This window comes from Nicotiana tabacum, chromosome 7 (assembly GCF_000715075.1).
Source record: "Nicotiana tabacum cultivar K326 chromosome 7, ASM71507v2, whole genome shotgun sequence".
NCBI lineage: Eukaryota > Viridiplantae > Streptophyta > Magnoliopsida > Solanales > Solanaceae > Nicotiana > Nicotiana tabacum.
In genome coordinates, this window is record NC_134086.1 from 165,908,357 (window position 1) to 165,915,648 (window position 7,292).

General features: G+C 31.5%; 1 long non-coding RNA gene across 1 annotated transcript; it reads right to left on the minus strand.

Moving 5' to 3' along the window:
- Window positions 1-1,643: 1,643 nt before the first annotated feature.
- LOC107789557 (uncharacterized) lies at window positions 1,644-6,298 on the minus strand. Its single transcript, XR_001648872.2, has 3 exons — window positions 6,160-6,298; window positions 2,508-2,638; window positions 1,644-1,885 (listed from the first exon to the last, which is right to left on the minus strand). It is a non-coding gene; the product is annotated as an uncharacterized LOC107789557 (long non-coding RNA).
- Between the last annotated feature and the right edge of the window lie 994 nt (window positions 6,299-7,292).

A 7,292-nucleotide genomic window follows, 5' to 3' on the forward strand; every position in this document is an offset into this window, starting at 1 on the left:
GACGAGAGTCCGTGCGTAGCGACTATTATGTTAGGTTCGGGTAGTCTAGGGCCCAAAAGGATGTTCTACGTGATATTCTTGTAACTTGATGTTAAATTCAGAGTTGTATAAATTATCTGATTAAGGTAAATGCTACTAGTGAGGGAACCTTATTCTATTTGGTCCTTAAAAGAAAATTGGGAAATTTCCTGTGAATAGTTGCTCCTCAAATATATTTTATTGTCTGCTTGAGATGATTTTATTTTAGTTGACCTCGTCGCACGTGTGATTCGCGAGCAGGGTAATAGATTCATCTATGGTTCGAGCCGTTCGACCCTAGGCAGTGCACATTTTATATTTATGTTAGATCGGATCGTACGTCCCTCGGTGTTATTTGCGCATGATTTGCTTAGCCTCCTATCTGTGGACTGGACTTTATATTTGCTTACTATATATATGGACACTCATGATAATATTTGAAAAAGAACTGTTATTCCATGCTAATAACTTGTGTTATTTTTGCTTATTATAAATTCTCCTCATATTATTTGACCTTAGTAAGTATCGAGTCGACCTCTCGTCTCTACTTCTTCGAGATTAGACGGGATACTTACTGGGTACATGTTGTTTATGTACTCATACTACGCTTCTGTACTTAATTGTACAGGATCTGAGGCAGGTGTATCTGGTTATCATTCTGGTGCGCATCCTTGAGCGGACCCGAGACTTTTACGGTGAGTTGCTTTCCTTCCATGCCGACCAGCAGCCTAAAGAAGTCTTTCTTATGTATTTTCTTTTGCTATCTATCCTGATTCGGACAGTAAGATAGTGTGATTCTTTTATATATTCTACTAGTTGCCCGTATCTTGTGATACCAGGTCTTGGCACACACATTAGTAGACATTTATTTTGGGTTGTATAATCCTTTTGTATACATTATTGATCTCTTCTAGCTTTAACTTTAAATTGGAGGATCTGGTTCACTTATTTTTGGTAAAAGTAAATTCAGAACTCAATTATGTTTCCGCGTCGGCTTGCCTGACAACGGTGTCGGGCGCCATCATGGCCAATTTTGTTTCCGCGTTGGAGGATGTGTTTCACTTATTTTTGGAAATAGTTGTATTATGTACGAATCGTTGTATAAAATGTGTATTTAAGTTATCAATACCATCTTTTTACATAAACACTACAAGAAAGTGTGGAATTTGCAGCAAATTTTTTCGTTGCCATATAGGGAATATTGTTGCGAAAAGAACTTTTGGCAACAACAAAAAAATTATTGCATGTCGTTGCAATAAATTCTGATGGGAAAAGTTTTTGCACCAACAAAAATTGTCATTGCCAAAAACTGACTTAATGCAACAAGAAATATTGTTGCCATAAATTATATTTTGATTATACACTTGTGGCTTATAAAAATATTTAGCAACAAAAATTATTGTTGCGATAAATTATTATTATTTTCGCAACAACACTACTTGTGGCAAAAAATTGATAAGAGGATAGTTAATAATCTGTTATAAAGGCTTTTCACAACTAAGTATTGTTACGGGGACAAACCATTTTTTGCCAACAATATTATATTTTCTGTTGTACAGCTAGCAATAATAAATGTGTAGTTGCTACATACACAAATAACATTTTCTTTTAAACTATCACAAATATATATATAAATTAATATATGATATATATTTGCAAATATCAATACAACTGATGCACTAAGTATTTACATACTTTCAAAAACTAAATACTACTAAAACACATGTTCTTACTTTAAAATAAAAACAAGAGCATCTACGGGGACATAATTTCTAATCTAATAACAACCCAAAAGTAAATCTTCTTCTAGTAGCTTGAGCATTAGATGAACCATATTGTCAGCTATGTTGGTTTATTCATCCTCGTCCTGCAAAAGAAGATAAATTATAGTTATATTTTTTATAGAAGAAAATTATAAAGTTCACAAATACAAATCAAAAAAAGAAAAATTTGGGCACCAATGATATAAAAAGATTATTATAATCAAAGCTAAAGCTAAGAAATTATCAAGAACGAACTTGCACCATGTAACATAAAAGAGTAAAGCTAACTACCTACTATAGAAATTCTATACATGCCCGAGTAATCAATTTTTTAGTACCAGAACCAGGACAAATAACAATTCCAAGTAACTTTCAAGGCACTCCAATTTTTTTTCTTTATCAAACTATTAAGCAAAACTATGCTCTTTCTCGGTTGTAGTGATTACAATACACAATTGTAATTTGTAAAGGTTGGGGGACTGTTCAAAAAATAATATCGTTATACCCTATTGTATTTCTATTTAACTTAGCATCCATTGTTGTGCATATCACATAAAAGAGCATGGAAAGCATAACATGTTATGGTCATAATATCTCAATTTGGTGATTTTGAAATCAGATGACAGACTACTAAATAAATTGTAACTGAAAACCATAATACAAACATGATATTGAACAATATCAACCAACGAACTATTTTTACAAGAGTTAGACAAAGTTTCTTACCGTGATGTTATCCATAAGTCTTGAACGACTTGCCTCATTTGAACCACAAATGTAGCATTAACAATCGGGTCCAAATTAGTATCCTCTTCAATTTCTTGGATTTGTTTAGCAATATAGTCGTTCACCTTATCCTACAAAAATTTATACAGACTTTAACTTTCAATATTTATTTCGATAAACTCATATTATAGGAATAAAGATAAAAGTGTCACATGTATATTTAATTCAACGGAGGCATCATTAACTCAATGTTCATTCTTCATGTGAGTCATTTGTTTGCATACTAGCCGAGAAAGGCAAACAATATGCAAACAAACACTAACAGAAATTGTTAGGTGGAGTTTTGTTTCAAAAAGGGCTTAAAAGCTTTTGCCTTTCTCTTATGTATCATATAGGAGATTAAGATAAATTGTTCAAATGTGTTCTTCCTTTTTCTGTGATTCACTGTGTAATATCTGAATGTCTAAATGAATCAGTTCGAAAAATTTTATTTTGTGTCACATACAACTGACACTAGTTGTATGAGGCAATTTTTTTGTCTCACAGTTTTGTGGACCCAGATTTCTGTGGACCCAGAAGTGTAAGATTGGGGACCACAAATTTGTGAGATAAAAAGGAGTCTCATACAACTAGTGTAAGTTGTATGATACACAAAATAAAACTTCTCAATTAGTTCAAACTGACTAGACTTTTCATCAGCACTGCCTTTCTACTTCATCAATTTGAAACACTCAATTTCCTAAACATGCTCTACCTAATTCTTATAAGTCTGAGTACCACTAGCATCATGGTTCAGATAAACTTTGCACCAATACTACTCACTATTTATTTACATCTTCGCATTTAACTTATGTATGTATTTACTTCTATAGATTAAAAGATGTGGAGAAATAGCACGTAAACTTCGCTTTTTCGAGGAACAAATGACAAAGGCAGGGTTTACCCCTTCAACAAGGACAACAACTGGCTCAACTATTAATCTGGATGAATTGGAGGTCTACTTATTTCATCTTCTTAGATTTAAGCAGGTGTTTTTTAAAATTTTCCTAAAAATGAATCACTTCTTTCTAATAGAATTGTCCTTTTCCAACTTTGGTGACATGAATCCCCAACCTCATAGTTAGACATGGATGAGTTTTACAATTATATTGTCCCTCCCCTTCCAGGATGCAAATCTAAACAGTCACTCTTAGGCAAGTAAACAAGAAAAGGAAGAAAGCACAGAAATAAGAACAGTAGTCTGACAAATCTTTGGCTTGAAACAAACTATTGCTTTCAATAAATAATTATTTTTTAATAACAGGTTGCTTTGAACAATATCAACACAACTTGAGCAAATGAAAATTGCAAGTACAGTAAGTGTTCCAGATTGAAAAGTATGGCACTTGCGCCTAACTCAACCCCAAAAGCACTATTACTGAACAATAATGTTTACCTGGATAGCGCAATGAGACTCCTGTCTCTGTATCATCTTATAGTTAATTCAACATAATCGTAATTTAGTGATAATAATTCTTTTCCTCTAGGATGATATCTGCTTCTGTCGGATCTATTTTTTAGCAATATATACATATAATGTACACACACAGAAGTACTTAGAGACACACACACAGAGGAAAGTCATCTAGTGTTCTTTACATTTTTATATACCTTTTATTTCTACCATCAACATTTAGCTTTAAAGTCAATAACCTTAGATGGACATAAAGGGAAAAGTGAAAACTTGTAAGTAACAGTTTGCAGTAGCCTTCCCGAGAATTGGAGCATGTAATTGTAATCTTCATGTAATGATCATTTCAACATTAATCAAGTAATTATTTAACCAGCCTACTAAGACAAACAAACTAATGTGTATTTAATTACTTAACAGGTTCACTAAGATGGATTCAGATGCCACGTCATTTCCTTAGATGATTGTCCTTGCTTTATTTTTATATCAGGAAGAGTTCTTTGTGTGACTTTAAGTTAAAAAGCATGAAAATTCAAAACTCTATTCCATGCAAACCCCAACTCAAAAATTCAGAACTCTATTCCATGCCTACAAGATTTTACCGTTCACAAACATGACTACTATCATATGCTTTTTCGATATTTTGCTTACGTCCAGAGCTGTAGTTTTCTTGTCTTCAGCTTCTTGTCTTTCTTCTTTTAATTTCTAATTTGAACATCATTTTTTCTTGCTCTTTTTGTTCTTCTTCAGAATTGTAATATGGCAAGGTCATAGCTTGAACTAAATCATAGAAATGCAAATGCTAGAAGAGCATGAATTATGTAATTACTTGTAACTATATCCAAATAATTTTTCAAACTCACCTTTAATAAATTTAGCATCACACTCGTGTTACCTTCGACACCATAGCAGGTGGGGAAAGTAATGACACAAAATTTCTTATTCCATAAGGATTAATGATACAAGACTATCTAATAAAATAAGAAATAAACAAAAGAGTCAAAGAGTTGTGTAAGCTAAATGACTACATATGTACCAATAACATTAAGCTGAAAATACTAACATGAAGTTGGATTATGCCAGCATTGGAAGGAAACTAAGGACACATGTATTTTTCTTTCACTGAAATACCATTAAGAAAATGGTGATTTCTAAATAGAACAGAACTAACAAACAAGCAGATTGGGCACTACGAAGGTGAGACAGAAGCAACAATATCATGATATTTTAGAAATAAAAGATAAATCAACGTGCACTTTGATCAATTTATGGTTTTAGCAGCCTTAGTAGACTTTTGTTTACTGGGAGTCATGGAAGTATTAATGTCTAAGACAGAGTATGTGCTCTTATTTAAAAATTAAAAATTCCAAGACGAATCGATTCATCTGTGATTGGATAAAAAAATTTCTTTCACACTCTCTCAGATGTTAACAGAGTGTAAGGGAATGAGGTACTAATTGTCTAAGATGTTTCTTTTCTCAAAAAATAAAATAATATAAATACTTAGTAAAATAATGATTCTTCCCAAAGTTGAAAATCATCTACAATTGTAAATTAATTGTATTACAACCAGAATTTAGTAATAATTTAATGCATCTGTCAATTAATCCAAAATTTACTTTACTTTGGATTAAATGAATAGCCATATACATGAATACACTATTAAAAGAACCAAAATTGGACAGGGGACATAAAGCTAACTTTTCATGACCAAATAGATCTAATACCACAAATAACAAGCAATAGATAAACTTCTCATGAAATTGGTATTTAAAACTAGAAGTGTGAAACTGTTGACCTTCAATCCAATCTCTTATCACAGAATCCTTCGAGGAAATAATATCACATTCATGTTGTGCCAACAATAGAAAAATGTCCATTAAAAAAGGAACAAGAATCTAGAAAAGCTTTAAAATAAAAAATCTATGCAAGGAACAAGAATTTGGACAAATTTAAAACTAAAATCTTATGCAGGGAACAAGAATCTGGACAACAATAAAATAAAGAACTTATGCAAAGTTGCTTTCTGAAGCATATGGAATTATAGGAGAAAAAAGCGCAAATCCTACTCTGGCATAGAAGAATTTAAGATGCCCATACCCAATTAAGTACTTCACTGATAAAAGACAATCACAAAAATTGGTATTTCCATAATTTAGTGTAGCAGCAATCGGGTAAAGTAATTAAAGATAGAGTTCTTACCGTTCTTCTCCGATCAGCAGCAACGGTCTTCTGACCGTTCTTCTTTGATCAGCAGCAGTAGGACAAAACAGGGGAGAAACTCTTTAAATTAGAACTGATAAGAAAAACCCTAGCAAGAATAGTTATTAGAGAGTGGGCTAAAAATCCGTGAAAAGTAATTAAAAGACTTTTGGTTTGCCGCATTTGATTTTGGCGAAAAATTGAAAAGATTAAGGCCACAATCCACGCATCTCGTTGGCAATTTAATGTGTATTGCCAACAAAAATACTTTATTGTTGCCAATTCTGTTTATAATCTAATTTTATTATGTTAAAATTTTTATTTTTTGCAACAACTAAAATTAGTTATTGCCATTTATTACAATTCGACAATAATAATATAGTTGTTGCTAGAACGTTGTTGCCAATTTTAAAATTTAAAGTTTATTATCTAAATCATAACATATGGTAACAAAATTAACATGTTTGTCAACAAGAAAATTTTGAGGCCAAAAAATCTATGCTATAGCAACAATTTTATTGAGTTGTTGCCATTTATCAATTTTAGCCAACAATATTTTAGTTGTTGCTAAAACATTGTTGCAAAGTCTATACTTTCTTGTAGTGAAAGTTGTTGATATATATAAAAATTGTATTAAGAGAGTAAGTTTTGATTGGAATTTTAGAGAGTAAAAAGCACACACCACACACAAAATATATACAATTCACATACAAAATATACAAAAGACATTATATAAAATTAGTATAATAATTGTATTTAATTTGTATGATATTGCAGTTGTATTTAATTGGGTAGAAAAAATGTATGAATGTTGTAGATAAATTATACATTAGTTATAAATAAGTATATACTGTATAGTTAGTTGCAATTCAATATTACAAAATCAAATGCAATGTGACTAATTCAATATTACATTCCAAGTCACAATTGACTATAATTTCATTAAGGGTAAAATTTTATTATGTAATTTGACCAAATAACTTGTGACTATAATTGTAAAAAATATCGATAAGTTCAAAATGTCTCTGTGCCAATTCTCAGTACTTGTACTGAGTATTGCCATTTGTCTAAGTAATAAGGAGCCTTATTTTCAAGTTGGTTACGTGATAGACCTGCATGCTTTCAGTACTTAT